Consider the following 17,302-nt stretch of genomic DNA (forward strand, 5'->3'; position numbering starts at 1 on the left):
ATTTGTACATCTAAAGTCTTGATCTTTTTTATGTCATGAGGATCATCTGTTAGACAATTTCAAGTCCTCTGAGAAAGGAAATCTCTTCATATGAGATTTTAGGACTAAAGGACAGTTAAGGGCTGTAAGCTCAGGGTCACATTAGCTACAGATTAATTCATCAGCATGCAATGTCTACTCTACTTTAGAGTCAGTTAGAAAAACAAAATCTGTTTTAGGGGAAAAAATTAGTGAGTACATCTGAGCAAATGTATCAGAAGAGGATGATCTGAAGTAACATGAAGTTCTGAGAAAGGAGCGGCATCCCATAATACAATTGAAAGTTTGGCCTGGAGTTTTCCTGGATTTATGCCTTTTAAAGGAATGTGCTCATGATTAATGTTTTTTAATGATAATTTTAATGAGATAATTGCAGTTGTGAGAAATAATGCAGAGAAATCTCATGGACCCTTCACCCAGTTTCTGCAAATGGTAACATCTTCCAAAACTATAGCACAATATCACAATGAGGATATTACCTTTGATACTATTCACCCATCTTACTCAGATCTCCCAGTTTTATTTGTACACATTTGTATACATGTGTATTTAGTTCAGTACACTTTTTCTTTTTATCCTCACCCATTTTTTTTTTTTTTTTTTTTTTTGCATTTATCTTCAGATAGAGTGGGAGGGAGGAGGGAGAGAAGGAGGAGGAGAGAGAGAAACGTGGATGTGAGAGAGACACATTGACTGGTTGCTACCTGCACGACCCAGCTAGGACTGGGGACAAACTGCAACCAAGGTATGTGCCCTTAGTGGGAACCAAACCAGGGACTTTCTGGTCTGCGGGCCGACGCTCTAACTGCTGAGCCAAACCAGCCAGGGAAGTTTAGCACACTTTCATCACATGTTCAGGTATCCACCAAAGTCACCTTACAGCCAGTAATCTGATTTCCAGTTCTAAAATTGTCACTTCAGTCCTGGCCGGGTAGCTCAGTGGTTAGAGCGTCAGCCTGCCAACCAGAGAGTCGAGGGTTCAATTCCCAGTCAAGGGCTCATACCTCAGTTGCATGTTCAATTCCCAGTCCCATCCCGGTCGATGTGTCTCTCTCATGTCAATGTTTCTTTCTCCCTCCCTCCTTCCTACTCTATCTAAAAATGGATGAAAAAAAATATCCTCGAGTGAGGATTAGCCAAATAAACAAACAAATAAATAAAAATGTCATTTCACAAGTGGTAGCTAAATGGAATCATAGAGTACGTAAGCTTTTGGGATTGGCTTTCAGCATAATTCATTCAAATTGTTGAATATATCCATTTTTATTGCTGACTGGTGCTCCATGGCATGAATGTATGTACCACAGTTTAACCTGCTGAAGAACATCTGGGCTACTTCCAGTTGGAGGCTATTAAATACAGTTGCTATGAACATTTACATACTGGTTTTTATGTGAACACAAATTTTCATTTCTCTTGGAAGGTGCCCAAAAGTGTCATTACTCGCTCGTATGGTGCTAGCATGTTTAGTTTTATGAGAAACTGCCCGACCGTTCTCCAGAGTGGCTATACCATTTTACATTCTCAGCAGCAACGTATGAGTGGTCGGTTTCTCCACTTCCTTGCAGCATTTGGTGTTCTCATTATTGCTTATTTCAGCCACTCTGGTAGGTATGTAGTGATATCTCACTGGGTTTTAATTTGTATTTCCCTGACAGCTAATGTTGCCGAACATCTTTTCATGTGTTTGCTCACTGCCTGTATATCCTCTTCACATCTTTTGCTCATTTTCTAATTTGATTGTTGGGTTGTTGTTGCTTTATATTAAGTGGAAATATCCTCACTTTTGTCAGTCAATAGAAATCTCATCTGTATTCTTGCTGAATTTATTTTAAATGGAAGTCAGCTTTACCCCATAGCGATTTCAGAGGCACTAGGATTGTTTATGGCCAACTCTTGGGTACCAGGTTTTAACAGAGGGTCAGAAAAAGATAAAGCAAGTTGACTCCCTAGATCCTGGGGATTTTCGCTCCTTCTGGGGCTAGCTGCACACACCCCACACCCCAGCTCTGCTGCTCCATACCCAGTTCATTGCTCAAAGGATGCCAAGCCCGGTGGGAACCGCCTCGGGTGAAGACATGGGCAGAAGTGGCTCGTTCAATCCGAGGCGCCGGCCCCTGTGCCACAGTGATGGTCTCTAGGGTCGCCTGGGCACAGCTGAGAGGGCCACTCCGCATTGATTACTGGTTTACTCTGTAAAACTGGACCCAGAACACACTCAGCTTCCAGGAGTCACATGACCGGGGGTGTGGGCCAGAGTAAGGAGTAGACTGCAAAGGCCTCCCAAGGGGGTCTTGGAGGGTAGAAATGGAAGGGCGGGCAGCGTGGGGTGGCCGCTGCGTCAGTGCTGTTTGACCTCAACCGGCAAGCCCAGCGTTTGAAGTCTGGCCTACCTACCTTACCAGGCTCTGCCATGTCAGCACAGGCCAGCACACCATAATTTGGGAAGCTTTTTTAAAGCCTGACCAAAGATTTAAAAATAAATCTGCAAGTGCTCTTTGTTTCAAGCTGACTGCGCTGTCCGCACACCCTGCGGGGTGGTCGACTCCGTCCTCACACCCACCTGCCCTGCGGACGCGCCTGTACCATTTGCTCAGAGGAACCGAGGATGTCTGTTTTCTCCTGCAGGAAAGAGAAAAAATCTCATTTTATTTTACTTTCTGTTCTTTTTAGAAGATAAGCTAACGCTGAAACACGCTGATCGGTCATGTTATTTTTAAATGAAATTTTAATAGCAAACAATTTGTTCCATCTGGGAGAAGGCTGATAGCGTTTTTGGCAACCAGGCACAAACTCGGAAGGATTAGTCCCAGTTTTCAAAAAGAAAAGTGTATTTGGGTTCACATCACACTGGTCGCAGTGTCAGTGGCACTTCCTGGCCCTGAAGAGGGGCCAGCCCTCCGCTGCATCTCTGCTCCCCTGAGGCCACTTGGCTCTCAGATATCACAGACCCCTTGCTCACCCCCTCCCCACCCCCCATGGTTTTGGTCAACCACTTTCAGAGAGGGGACCATTGTGGTTCAAATTGTGGTAGCAGCTCACACTGAACTTAACCCCAGCCGCTGGCAAAGGCGTTGGGTCGTGTCACCCATCAGCAGCTGAACTTGGCTTTTCTGGGGGCTGTTCCTGTTCCCATCGCACACAGCCTCATTTGAGAAGAGGGAGCAGAAACACCCATCAAGCATTTAGGGAGAATGAGGATGAGAGTCCTGGGGCCCCATTTTGCTCCATCCAGCTCTGTCCTCGGGGAGTGCCAGAATTAAAGGCATTTATAGCCCTGGCCGGTTTGCTTGAGCGGTTAGAGTGCCCACCGGCAGACCAAAGCATCACAGGGTTGATTCAGTTTGGTCCCCAGCCCTGGTCTGGATCATGCCAGAGGGAGGCAACCGATCCATGTGTCTCTCCCACATCGATGTTTCTCTCTTTCCCTCCCTCCCACTCTGCCTGAAAATAAATGGAAAAAGATCCTCGGGTGAGGATTTTTTTTTAAGGCATTTATAATGAGGAAGGAAAGAATATTTTGTATGCCCGTATTCAAAAGCCGCATAATTCACAATAGGCAAAAGATGGAAACAACCCAAATGTCCGTAATGGATGAATGGATAAACAAGATGTGGTGCATACATACCGGAATATTATTCAGCCTTACAAAGGAAGGAAATTTTGATATATGCTACAAAATGGATGAAGCTTGAAGAAATCATGTTCAGTTAAATAAGCCAAACACAAAAGGACAAATATTGTATAATTCCACCTCTGTGAGGTACCTAGAATAGTTAAATGCACAGAGACAGAACGAAGGGTACCAGGGCCCAGGGGATGAGAACATTAGGGAGTAATGTTGGATGGTAATTTTATGTATATTTCACCACAGTTTTTAAAAAAGGAAGGAAAGTGTGTTTGAGCTTTTCACTGCCTGCCCCCAGGTCCTTTTCTGAAGGAAGACTTCTGGGTGTCCTTGCTGCTATGTGAGGCAGTGGTTAGTGACCAAATACCCAGTGGGGTGCCAGTAAATGATCAACACCAGTCTCTCCAACCAGTACAAAAATACCTGTATGCAAATATGCTGCCCAAGTTTATCTTCAGTTTTACTCATATAAAAGATGTGAGTCAGCCCTGGCCGGTTTGGCTCAGCGGTTAGAGCGTCGGCCTGCGGTCCGGAGAGGCCCGGGTTCAGTTCCCGCTAAGGGCATGTACCTCGGTTGCAGTTTGTCCCCGGCCCTGGTTGGTCATGCGGGTGGCAGCCACTCGATGTGTCCCTTTCACATCGATGTTTCCCTCTCTCTCTCTTCCTCTCTCTCCCTCCCACTCTGTCTGTGCAAAAAATGGAAAAATGTCCTCAGGTGAGGAAAAAAAAAGATGTGAGTCACACAATTTGTAAATAGTAATAAAGTAGCCAACACTTTATTTTAAATTCCACATAGGCAATCAATTTCCACAGAATGATTTTACTGACTCGTGCAAACTTCCATACCCACAGTCAGCAATGTTTGCAATCGATGAACAAGTATGGTCCTGACATGAATGTTGGTTGATGTTTTCACTTATTTTAGTGAGTGAGACAAAAGTGAAGCACAAAGATATATGTTGGCATGTCACTTAGTCATCAATGATGTAAGCAATTTTGGATAAATTGGATAATAAATATTTCCTCAATTCCTCGTGTTATTGACAATGTAACAGCTATAGACACAACACACTTAAGTTTAATCGATACTATTATTTTCTCCACCATGTTGTTACATCTAAATAATCAATAAAACAGTATTTTAAGCCTCGATTTGTAGCATTTGCTGATTTCTATGGTGTAAATACTCCCACTGTGGCTGATTTCTATCTACCAATATGAAGCCACTTGGAGGCAGAGTTAGAAGGGGGATACAGTGAGAAACCATTGTGTAATATTTCCACACAACAGATGTAGACACATTGATACCTACACAGATAGTAACATATGCTAAAATAATTAGAATGTGATGGGTTTGTAGTATTTATTATGTTTTAAATATCGTGTTTTTAATTATGTTTGGATTTTAATGTGTAAATAACTGTTTGACAACTAGCTTACAAAATTACTAAAAATTTAACAATTGGCTCTCCCATGGTTTGATAAACCATGCAACACCTCGTTTCTCCATGGGCACTATGGAGCCACTGCCTCTAATGCAATCCCAGGAATCGCAGAAATTGGAGGTTCACATTGGCCTTATGACATCTCTCTAGATTTTTCTCCATTCTCTACTTTCTTTTTAATCTTCACCTGAGGGTATGTTTTTATTGATTTGAGAGAGACGGAGAGAGAAACATCAATGTGAGACAAACATCAATCGCTTGCCTCCCATATGAGCCCCAACCAGGGATGGAACCTGCAACTTAGGTATGTACCTGAGGGAGAATCAAACCCAAAACCCTTTGGTGTACCGGACGGCAACACTCCAACCAACTGAGCCACCTAGCTGGGGCTTCTTTCTCTATATTCTTTGTGCTTGCATGGATCTTGTTATTTTCTGGTGCAGCATTCTCTGTGCAGTGTTTCTCACAGATGCATTTTCTTCTGTTTCTTCTGTGGTTCTCCTAGGCACGGTCATTTGTTTGCGTCTGTTTCCCTCTTCTTATTCTCCCTGCAGTCTTGGCTTTCCCTCCGCTCGTTCCCCTCCCCCCCTTTCCATCCACCAGCACACGGCTTTTCTGTTTCCATTTTCCATGGTTTTCACCAATCTTCCCTCTCTTCCTTTTCTAGACTAGCAAGGGCTTATGTATAAAAGGAGGACACAGGGATCCATGTTTACCCAAGAATAATGAGGAAATCTACAGCAGGTTCAGCCTTCTGGGCCATTTCCTTCCTAGTTTTCTGATGCTCTGTGAAGCATTTTCATGAACTCAACAATCAGAACAGAGGAGAAACTCTACAGATGTATAGCAAACGGGATCCTTGAAGTGGCTGCCCATTAAATGGGATTTCATTAGTGTGAAAAGCATAGCACAGGAGGAACAGGTGAGAAAAGTTAATAAACCCTGTAATAAAATGAGGCAATAAAAAATGGTACAAATTCCTGGAGGACTTATTAAGAAAATATCCTTTCAAAACACCCCAATGACATCTGGTCATCAAATATTATGTAAGTCATAGACACTTTCAAAGAGAAAAAAATTTTATAGACCTTTTTTTTGTTGTTGTTAATCCTCACCCAAGGATATTTTTCCATTGATTTTTAGATACAGTAGAAGGAAGAGAGAGAGAGAGGGAGACAGAGAGAGAGAGAGAGAAGAACATCAATGAGAGAGAGAGAGACATATCAATTGGTTGCCTCCCACGTGACCCCAACTGGGGCCAGGGATCGAACCTGCAACCCAGGTACCTGCCCTTGACTGGGAATCAACCATGACCCTTTGGTCCATGGGCTGATGCTCTAACCATTGAGCAAAATAGGCCAGGGTATGTTATAGACCCATTTTAAAGGAAAAGTAGTTGTCAGGGACCTTCAATATTGCCTTAAATATTTGTTATTATATTACTTAAATAATACACATATAAACTAGGCATAAAGCCATATACTTATAACCCTCATATAATTGTAAAAACATGTACAAAATATACAAACAACACCATGAAAATCAGTAAGATTTTAATGAACAACATTAATTTAATGTGACAAATGTTCTTGAAACTAAGTTGCCACTGTTAGGTTTTAACATTTGGCTTATTGAAAATAAATTTAGTTAATAAGCAAATAAATCTTGACTTTGTTCATTGGTGGCAGGAGGCATCGCTGTTCTTCCCAGTGCCCAACTCTTCACTCCCACATAAACATTAGGCAGTGAAAAGCACCAGCTATCATATAAGAAAGGATTTCTTCTCTCTTATATTCTCCCAATTATCACTATTAATAAACAAACAAAAGAAGGAAAAACAAGGAAAGCAAATATATGTATTTGGTATTTAATTTTACGGTCTTAAAAGTGGGGTGTTTGGGGGGTGGGATTTTACCTTTTTCTTTTCTGATTTTTATCTCTCGAGCCCCATTTCTGCCCAGCAATGGGAAAGTCATCTTACCAACCCAGACCCTCCTATGGAAGGAAGATTTAGTCCATTCATTTTTATCCTCACCCAAGGACATTTCTCCATTTTTTGTTGAGACAGAGTGGGAGGAGAGAGAGGAAGACAGAGAAACATTGACGTGAAAGGGACACATCCAGTGCCTGCCTCCCGAATGACCCCAACCAGGGCCTGGGGCAAACCACAACCAAGGTGCGAGGTGCGTGCCCTTGACTGGAATCACGAGTAATTGGTCCGTGGGCCAGCTCTCTAACTGCTGAGCCAAACCAGCCAGGGCAGAGAGTCCATTCTTGCTCCTCTCATGCTTTTCCTGGAAAGTGAGCTAAGTTGCAGGGTCACATGCTAAGAGCTGGGGTGCAAGTACTCTGGTCCTTTGGCTCCTAGACTTGAGATGCTTAAGACCCCAAACTGAAAAATGAAAGGTAAAAGTGTCTTAAATATCAGGACTATCTTTTGATCACTTGCAAATTGTCTCTTTTCCCCTGCCTCTCACTCTGACAGACAATAGACTGTTTGAGGAACCTCAGCGTGTCTTTCACTTGAAACAGTGAAGAATAATTAAAAGTGAGAAGTGACAAAAACATCAGATTGCCATTAACCTAACTGCTGACTGCTTTTGGAGCCTGGGGAAATGTGGCATCAAGCCCAGGGACTTCTGTGCATACCAGCTATGTAACTCTGTAAAAGTTGCTTAGCATCCCCTGGCAGGTTTGGCTCAGCAGTTAGAGCATCCACCTGCGGAGCAATAGGTCTGGGGTTGATTCTGGTCAAGGGCACCTCCCCTGGTTGCAATTTGTACCGGCCCTGGTCAGATGGTGCAGGAGGCAACAGGTTGATGTGATAATATTTCCCTCTGTCTCTCTCCCTCCCTCCCACTCTATCTAGTGATAAATAGAAAAGTATCCTCAGGTGATGAAGAAGGAAAAAAAAGTTGCTTATCTTCTCTTAGCTGCAGCTCCCTCATCCGGACGCGGCAATGAGACTTACACTATAAGCTCAAGGTAAGGTGAAAGTGACATTTTACCTAAAAGACTAATTTGCAAACTAGAGTTCTATACAGATGTTTGCTGCTGTTATTCAACACTGATTTCCTCAAAAGCAGGGACACACGTTAATCTTCGAAACCACAGCATGCAGCGCAGAGCCTGGCCCTGCGGCCCTTCGGGAACGTCACTGGGTTGAATTATTGGAAGGGCCAGTGTCCGTCACAAATCATACCAGTTGTTCTGACAGAGATCGTCTCAAACTGGAATTGGTCCAACAGACTGTGGAGCGCGGAAAGGCGAGGTGAGAACAGGGGTAAGACGGACACGACAGCCACTGCAGGAGGCAGCTCCCACCCGGGGGGACGAGGGGCCGGGCGGAGCTGCTGTCGCTGAGGGGGTGCCAGGGTGCGAAACCTGGAAGCTGGGACTTCTGGCTGCTGGAGTGGCTGTGGCTCCCGGGGTGGAGACTCACCGCCGTGGTGACCATGAGGGGAAGAGCAAGCCCGACAGGAAAGGGCTGGTGCCTTCTCCTGCTCCAGCCCTTCCGTCGCTCTCTTGTGCCCCCTACTGGCAGAGCCAGCAAGGATCCGCTGGCAAAGCGAAAGGTGGAGGCGAGGCCCAGCCTCACAGGGCCCAGTGTAGGGCGGGTGAGATGAGCGATAGCTTGATAACCTCGCAGCCCTACCTCTGGTAAATGCGGGGGACTTGAGCCAGGCCCTTGTGTGTGTTGGGAGGGGTGAAGGTGGGGGTATCACGCCGCAGCCAGCAGAGAGTAGGCACATCCACACCCAGAAAGCTGCTCACACCCCCGGGTTGCTGGGGCCGGTTGGGGGTGGGATGAGAGGCAGAGAGGCCCTCTGCAGCGGTGGGAGGCAGGTGGCAGGAGCCCTCCAGAACGTTCCAGCCGGTGATGTGACTTGGCTCCCTGGGCAAATGCCCAACTGGCCTCAGTGGATTTAAGAACAAGGAGAAACAGCACTTTTGGTGATTTTCATCCCTCCCCACCCCTTCTCCAAAGAAACACTGATTATGCTGAGGCTATGAGAAGACGGATAGTAAGATTAACTCTCTGGCTCAAACCTGAAAAGATGTGTTTGTGTTTTCCTGTTTAAGTCGGAATCTAAATGGAAGTGTTATTTCTTGCATGTCGCCTGGGCTGAAGTTGAAGAGTTGTGGCCCATCTATCACATTGCAGCAGAGGTGGCTCGCGAGAGGAGGGGAATTCTGCTCCCTGAAAGGTAACCATTTGCAGACAGCCAGCTCTGATGCCCCCATGAGGGAGGCAAGACTAACTTCTCAGTGGGAACCTCTTCCAATGTGCTGTCTGTCAGTCTATCTATCTATCTATCTATCTATCATCTCTCTCTCTCTCTCTCTCTCTCTCTCTCTCTCTCTCTCATTCCAGGACAGGTCACACCATTCAGGCCCTCATAGACACATCCACCCTGGGGGCTACAGTGAAGGAGGACAGTGGTGCTGACTTCAGGTCCCACTCCACTTTCTACCTTTTTTCAGCAGGCTCCTTTCCCCCAGTCTACCTGGAGGCATGATGTGCTTTCCTGCTGGCCCCTGGCTACCTGGCACCCTGACCCCCCAGCCCACCTTGCAGTCAGGTCTTCTATTCCCAGACAGACCTTTGTCTGGATCCCTCACACCATATTCCCACCCAACCATAGCCAATCTCATTACTCCATCTATCAGGTCTCTCTTATCTGTTTTCCGGGGGCTTGGTTATCTCCAGAGGCGGAGGTGGGGGTGCTGCTGCTATGGAATTGGAGGTGGAGCATTTCTTCAGACCACAGGCATAGCTTTGTGGTAAGTGTTAGCGCTACAGTGATTGTTCAGTGGATTCTGTGGAGCCCATGACAACCAGCACTGTGACTGCTCCCTGAATACAGACAGTGGGTGGCCCGAGGTGGGCACTGTGCTTCTGCCGCAGCAGCTGCCAGAGGCAGAATGCAGGACACTCGAGTCTACAGGCACTGTCAGTCACAATTGAAGCTAACAAGAATCAAAAGAGAATGGGTACAATCAGCCATCTGCAGAAGCAAAGCACTTCAGAGTTGTAAACAGGAGCCAGCAGTTCTGCCAAATACATTCAGGAGACAAGAGTATCTCTCGAGCTGATGAAGAGACCAGAGTGACTGTAGAATGTGGGCCCTTTGTACCCTGAGGACAGGGACTTTTTTTAAACTAATCTTTTCATTTATTTATTTTTTTCTTTATTGATTTTTAGAGAGAGAGGAAGGGAGAGAGAGAGAAACATAGATGGGAGAGAACATCGATTAGCCACCTCCTGCATGCCTCCAATTGGGAGATCGGGCCCACAACCTGGGCATGTGCCCTAACCAGGAATCGAACCAGCAACCTCTTGGTGCATGGGTAGATGCTCAACCACTGAGACACACTGGCCGGGCAACTGGAACTTTTTTTTTTTTACGTGATCTAGTTTATCATGTCACGACTGACTACCTGATAGCATGATGGTACCCTGTATGGGTTCTAGAACCTAGGAGAGGGAGCCAAAGGGCAAATATTTGTCAGGGTTTATCCTGTGCAGCCAATATTATGTTTGACAGGTCACGGGATAAAATAAAAGCCAACATTTACAGGACACTTACTATATGTGTCAGGCCAGAGGTAAGTAAGCTTTACATCCACTTTTTCATTTAATCCTCATAAGCACATTATGTGGTAGGTTTATCCATCAGCCTTCTGTGACTTTGATTTCTGGGAATCAGTCTCCAACAGCCTGATTTATTCTCGGAACCTGATGACACTGAGTATCTGAACTTGCAAAGTTAAGAGTTGGGAACATGGGGACTCGGCCAACATACAGCCACCCTAGGATGCCAGGATGAAACAGATGTCTGGACTCTCCTAAATCACCTTGATCACAGAGAGATCATCTGTTCCAGCCCTTGGTTGACCCAGGCAGCTTTAAAGTCATTGCAAGATGTAGGACTCCAAATATGCAAAACCCAGGTTGGAACAGTAACATGACATGGAGTTCCAATGGGTCAGTCTCTGGAAACTCGAACTGTTTGCATCACACGTGCTTTACTTTCAAGGCTTGTAAATAGAAACAGGAATGCATTCCCCTAAAGACAGGTGACATGTCTCAAACAGCTTGTAGGGGACAAAAGAGGGCATGGGGTGGGGGAGTGTGTTGGCAAGGATTCCAACTGCTCAGGAAAGGAGAGGAAATCCTACTCCCCAAAAAAAGCATCTTGATGGAAGATTTGAAATTTGAATCATTCACATTATAATTTTACCACAATGTATAAATATCTAAAAGGAAAGAATCATTATTATTCTGATACAGCTTTTAGTCTAATTTCAGTCCGAGCTGATGACTCCAAGACAACTGATTGCCCTGGGGAACACCCGTCCACTGCCCTCACATAGTCTAAACCAGCAGGGGCGGGGCGCTGGCATGCTGCTACTGCGCCAAGATGACAGTGGCTGGCTAAGTGGGTCTGGTTTGGTAATTAGACCCTTTATTCTAGCTCTCAAAAGTAAAGCCAGACTCAGCAACTTTCTTAGTGACATATTCCTACCTTCTTCCAGATATGGATACTGATCCAAGAGGTATGTTTATAGGAACAAAAAAAATTTTTTAAATGGGTATTGAGGATCAGAGAAAACTTGTAAAACAGTACATACCTGAAAGACAGTGAGACACCGTCCAACTCTACACCGATGGATGAATGCATGCGGACTCTGGGATATCGCATCGGCATGGACTTCAAGAAGGCATGGACAGGAAGAAAAAGAAGTTATTTAAAAATATATTTACTATATTATATATCTATATATGTTTAATAGATCTATTTTTCACACTCCTTCTCCTTCCTAACCAGGTCTCCTTGAAGTCCATGCTCATGCAGTGTCCTGGATTCCCATTCATTCATCCCCTGCTTTCTGCCATCCTTCCACAATTTAATACCAGAGATGAGACAGTAAACGATGAGCAGGGTACTTGTGGTATTTTAGTTTCAGAATGAGGGGAGTGGTGCAAAAGGGCAACTATTTCTAAGACTGTGTCTCCACAGTTTCAATGTTTCCAACTGTCTCTTTCAATCAAATCAAGCATGGTGACCCCAGTGTGATTGGAACATCTAATCCTCTCAGCTTTCCATGGCTATGTAGACAAAAAACAAAACAAAACCCACAAACAAAAAACAAAAACATCGATCCTATTGCAATTATTTTAAGAAGTTTCAGAAGGGTGGCAATTGAGTGAAAATTTGCATGAGTCTGTGAACCAGTGAAAATAATTATAGGTAGAATGTTTTTAATTTTACAATTGTAAAATTTTTTTTACTGACTTTTTAAGTAACGCAGCTCATTACAGAAAATTCAGGAAAGCACAAAGAAAATAAAAATCACCAATAACCCTCCACCCACCCAGCTGTGAAGAACTTGTTCAACCTAAGCAGCAGAGCTAAATGAATCTTCCCTGGTCAAGAAACCTTCTAAGATGCTGTGGTATCTGCCCTTCGGTCCCAGAGTTTCTCATCCACAGTCCCAACGCCAATGTTGACATGTCCTGGGCAGAACTGAGAGCCCCTATAAAGTGAATGTTCAGGATCCCCAAGGAGGATTCTGCCCAGAAATAGTTTTTTCCAATCTGCCCCCCAGAATCAGAACACAGGAAACAGCACTTATTATTTCAGTTAAAATTGGCTAAACGTAAATATGCATTGCCTTAAACTCATTCACAGTAAAATGTAAATAAGGATTTTCTGTGTTTCTACAAGAAGGGGACCCCTGCAGAGCGCTAGGCATCCAGGTTAGGAAGCAGAGTGCCCTGAAAGACAATCGCAGGAATTAGCTGCTCTAATGTTAGGCAGCCCTCTGCCTCAGTGGTCCTTCGAATCCCAAATGGACCCCATGATAACCCTAAACACGGCTGTTCTACCTGAGAGGTGCTTGTCCCCAGTGAAGTGGCACAGTGGCATCTCTATCACCTGGGAAAGCTGGTCTGGCACACAAGTCAGAGCACAGACATCATTTCTTTTCTACCTTCTTCTTTTTTAAAAATAGCCTCTTTCTCTCACGCCTCCTGTTACGATTAATTTAAAATAGCAGTGAGCCTAATCAGGCCAAGTTGTCCAGTTTCACGTGAGAATTTCTCATCTTTGCAGAGCACACAGATCTTCACACAGTTTGTTTTCATGTCTGATTAGACATGGCTTTGGGGGTCACTGAACCCCAAATTGATTAAATCCCTTAAATCTTCTTTGGGAAAGAGTCATCCTGTGTGTTTATTAAATAACATTATCTAGTCTTTCAGATTCTTTCACAATGAACTAATTCCCTTGTTTCTTTGGAATTCTTTGATGTTCCAAAAGTTTCTGGCACATTTTACATGAGACTTTTCTAGGTTGTTCTTCTTTAAAAACAGGAAGTTGACAAAAAGCCCCAAACACTTATTTTTGTTCCCAAAATTGGGATCGGGGATGTCCATGGAGTTCTAAAAATACCAAAAAGCTCTTTAACATTGAATTTGTTTTTTACCAAAAGATTCAATGGATTTAAATTTAGTCTGAAATGTGTCCAAAACTCTCCTGGTTAGGTTTGGAAGCACCTTCACATTTGTTAATATTCTTGGCTCTGAAAATATTACTCCTGGAAAATTGTTTATGTCTGTTTCTTGATAGGATAAATTATTATAACAACAACAAACTTCCCTGACAACAAAAACTGTACATTGAACCATTATATTATCTCTTTTATAGTAGGAACTGGCATATTGTAGTCTATGGGCCATATCCAACCACTTTGTTGCCTTTAAAAAAATAATATATTGAGTTGCAATTTACTAAAAAAAAATTAGCTATTTTAAAGTGAATAATTCAGAGGCATTTAGTACATTTACAGTGTTGTGCAACTACCGTCTCTATCTCAATCCACACATTTTTATCATTCCAAAGTAAAACGGTGTACCCATGAAACAATTTGTCTCTATTCCCTCTTCCTCCCAGCCTCTGGCATCCACCAATCTGTGTTTTGTCTCTATGGATTTATTTATTCTGGATCTTTCATATAAATGAGATCAATATGTAGCCTTTTGTGTCCAACTTCTTTCACTTAGCATAATGGAGTTTCATCCACATTTCAGCATGTGTCAATACTTCATTTCCTTTTGTGGCTGAATAATATTCCATTGTATATGTAGACAACAATTTGTTTATTGATGGACATTTGGGCTGTATCTACTTTTTAACTGTTGTGAATAGTGCTGCTATGAACATGCAGGTACATGTAATTGTTTGAGTTCCTGTTTTCATTCTCTTAGGTGCATACCCAGGAGTAGAATTGCTGGGTCATATGGCAATTCTATGTTTAACTTTTTGAGGAGGTGCCAAACTGTTTTCCACAGCAGCTGTACCATTTTACATTCCTACCAGAAATGTACAAGGGTTCAAATTTCTCCACATCCTTGCCAACACTTGTTTTTCTTTCTTTTTTTTTAATTGTTGTAGCCAATTGTCATCCCAGTGTCATTACCTGTTTTGTAAATAAAGTTGTTCTTTCTTTTTTTTTTTTTCTTGATTGATTTTAGAGAGAGGAAGGGAGAGGGAGAGAGAGGTAGAAAATCAATAAGAGAGAACATCAATTGGCCGCCTCCTGCATGCCCCCCACTGGGGATTGGGCCCACAACCTGGGCATGTGCCCTCACCAGGAATCAAACCAATGACCCCTTGGTGCTTGGGTCTATGCTCAACCACTGGGCCACACTGGCGGGGCTGTAAATAAAGTTTTATAGGAACATAAACGAGTCCATTCATTTACATATCTATGGCTGCTTTTGCTACAGTGGCAGATTACATGGCCCCTAATCCTAAAATATTTACTATCTGGTACTTTAAGAAAAAGTTTGCTGAACTCTATTTTAGAAGATTACCCTATCTTTTCCCTCTGTCATTTGTTTCCACAGCTCCCCCTAAATAAGACCAAATAATAGCATTGTGACCTTGGGTGACTTGGCTTATTTTGAGTCTTGAATTTCTTTACCTATGAAAAGATGGGGGAGCGGGGATAGCGGGGGGCGCCAGCGTCAGGTCAGACAGCTCAGGCACCTTCTCTGCCTCTAGGAGCCTCCGTGTGCCCACGTGTGCCCACTCGTGCCCGGGGAGGGAGAGGGAACCCCTGGCGAGCCCGCGTCGGAAAGAACCCCAAATTCTCAGCGGGAGAGAGGAAAGTGAGCAGGTGGACGACGAGGAAGAGGAAGAAAAGGGTGAACGTGATCTAAAAGTGATACTCAGTGTCCCACTCCTCTGCTCAACCCCCTTAGCATCCGGTGCTGCTTCGCACCAGATGAGCGTTCCCTTTAAATGACTGCAAGGCCCTCTCCAGTGATCCAGTGCAGTGTCCTCTTATTACCTGCCTAGTCTCAGTCAGTAGAAAAAGGCTCATCGTGGAAGGCAAGAGGGAAAAGAAAAAGGTTGACACTGCAAGTCTCTCCTTTACAAAGAGAGCCTTTTACAGTTGCACAAGGGGCAGAAACTTTGTGAAGTTGATATATTTTTTTCCTAAGGAAACAGAGAACTTAGAAATCTACATAAACTACAACAAACCAGGCACAGTAAGACCTTTTTTATACCTTTAACCTAGTGGCATAATTATATATTAAAATACTTCACAATAGAAGCATAATGTTAGTCCTGGAAAGATCTTCAGCCATCAACTAGTTTAATTTTCATACCATACATGTGGGCAAACTGAGACATGCTTTTTAAATGACATCACAGGACACATAGCTGGATATTAGCAGTTAGGATTGTAAAATCCAGGGTTCTTTCTACTGAAGTTGTTTTTTTTGCCACACTGAAATGTCAAATTGTGATGATTTGAATGATTTTTAATTGTATAAGAAATTATTTTTTGGATTCTTTTAGTCATTCAGAATAAATGATACAGTATCATTGAAATAAATAAATAAATAGCGTAGGACAAGTTGATTTCCAAGTTTTCTTTGGGGACTTTGTAATAATCAGAAAACTATAAATGGGTAATTCATTTTCAGTTTATACTTTCTTATGCAGTCTGTAACTCGCTCAGCTTTCTTCTGGCTTATATTAATGATATCCTCCATGATTCTGTGTAATCCATTCATCAGGGAAGAGTAGCCAATTTCTACTTCACGTTGTTCTTTCTCTGTACCAAGTTGCAATGATGTGGTGGATTGTCTGAGAAAGTAACTACAAACCATCAAGCAGATATTCCTGGCTCATCTAGAAGAGGAATCTTGTCAAAACCAAGTGGTGCCGTTGATGGTTTCTTTTTTTTTTTTAATATGTTTTTATTGATTTATTAGAGAGAAGAAGGGAGAGAGATAGAAACATCAATATGAGAGAGACACTCCTGCATACCCCTGACTGGGGATCAAGCCTGAAACCTGGGCATGTGCCCTGACCAGGAATCGAACTGGGACCTCTCAGTCCATGGGATGATGCTCACTCCACTGAGCCACACTGGCAGGGCTGTTTATGGTTTCTTAAATACACAGCTGTGCCCAACCAGTGTAAGACCAAGTCTTCTTTCTGAGCTCCTCAACCTGGGAGGAGGGACCAAAAAGAAAACAAAGAGAAAGAGAGTGAGTGAGGAAGACAGAAAGAATAGACTGTGGGTCGCGACCCCTTTGGGGGTCAAACAACACTTTCACGGAGGTTGCCTAAGACATAACAGTAGCAAAATTACAGTTATGAAGTAGCAATGAAAATAATTTTATGGTTGGAGGTCACCACAACATGAGGAACTACATTAAAGGGTCACAGCATTAGGAAGGTTGAGAACCACTGGAATAGAGTATTTAATAGTATGTCATTAAAAGAATGCTGAAGTTGAACACCTTATATTAATAACCCATTCACTCCATTAGAAGGCCATGAGGATGAGCAAGATAGATTCCTAGCAGGCACCTCAATCTGAACACCTCTGCCAAGAGTTGAGAGTTGACAAGACCCTATAGAATATGAACCGGCCAATCATTTTCAAAAGAAGGAACAGAAATTAAGTGCCTGGCCAGAAGTTAAGTCAGTTGCAGAACATGGATGAGACTCAGGTGTCCTGATTCCAATCCAGTGAAAGGTGGTACCAGAGCAGAGAGAAAAGCGGATTTTTTAACGTTTTTGTTTTTTTTTCATTCTGCACATTGATAGAGGTCAAAGAAAATGACTGAAACTTAAATAGTAAAAATTCTTTAGTTAAA

At 43.4% G+C, this 17,302-nt stretch overlaps 1 long non-coding RNA gene across 2 annotated transcripts; it reads left to right on the plus strand.

Moving 5' to 3' along the window:
* The first annotated feature begins 7,983 nt into the window (after positions 1–7,983).
* On the plus strand, positions 7,984–10,697 carry LOC118618130. Of its 2 annotated transcripts, none has more exons than XR_004957013.1 (4): positions 7,984–8,097; positions 8,196–8,383; positions 9,245–9,320; positions 10,662–10,697. It is a non-coding gene; the product is annotated as an uncharacterized LOC118618130 (long non-coding RNA). The 2 variants fall into 2 exon arrangements; XR_004957014.1 differs by having other exon boundaries at positions 8,008–8,097; positions 8,199–8,383.
* The last annotated feature ends 6,605 nt before the right edge of the window (positions 10,698–17,302 follow it).

This window comes from Molossus molossus, unplaced genomic scaffold (genome assembly GCF_014108415.1).
Source record: "Molossus molossus isolate mMolMol1 unplaced genomic scaffold, mMolMol1.p scaffold_m16_p_6, whole genome shotgun sequence".
Lineage (NCBI taxonomy): Eukaryota > Metazoa > Chordata > Mammalia > Chiroptera > Molossidae > Molossus > Molossus molossus.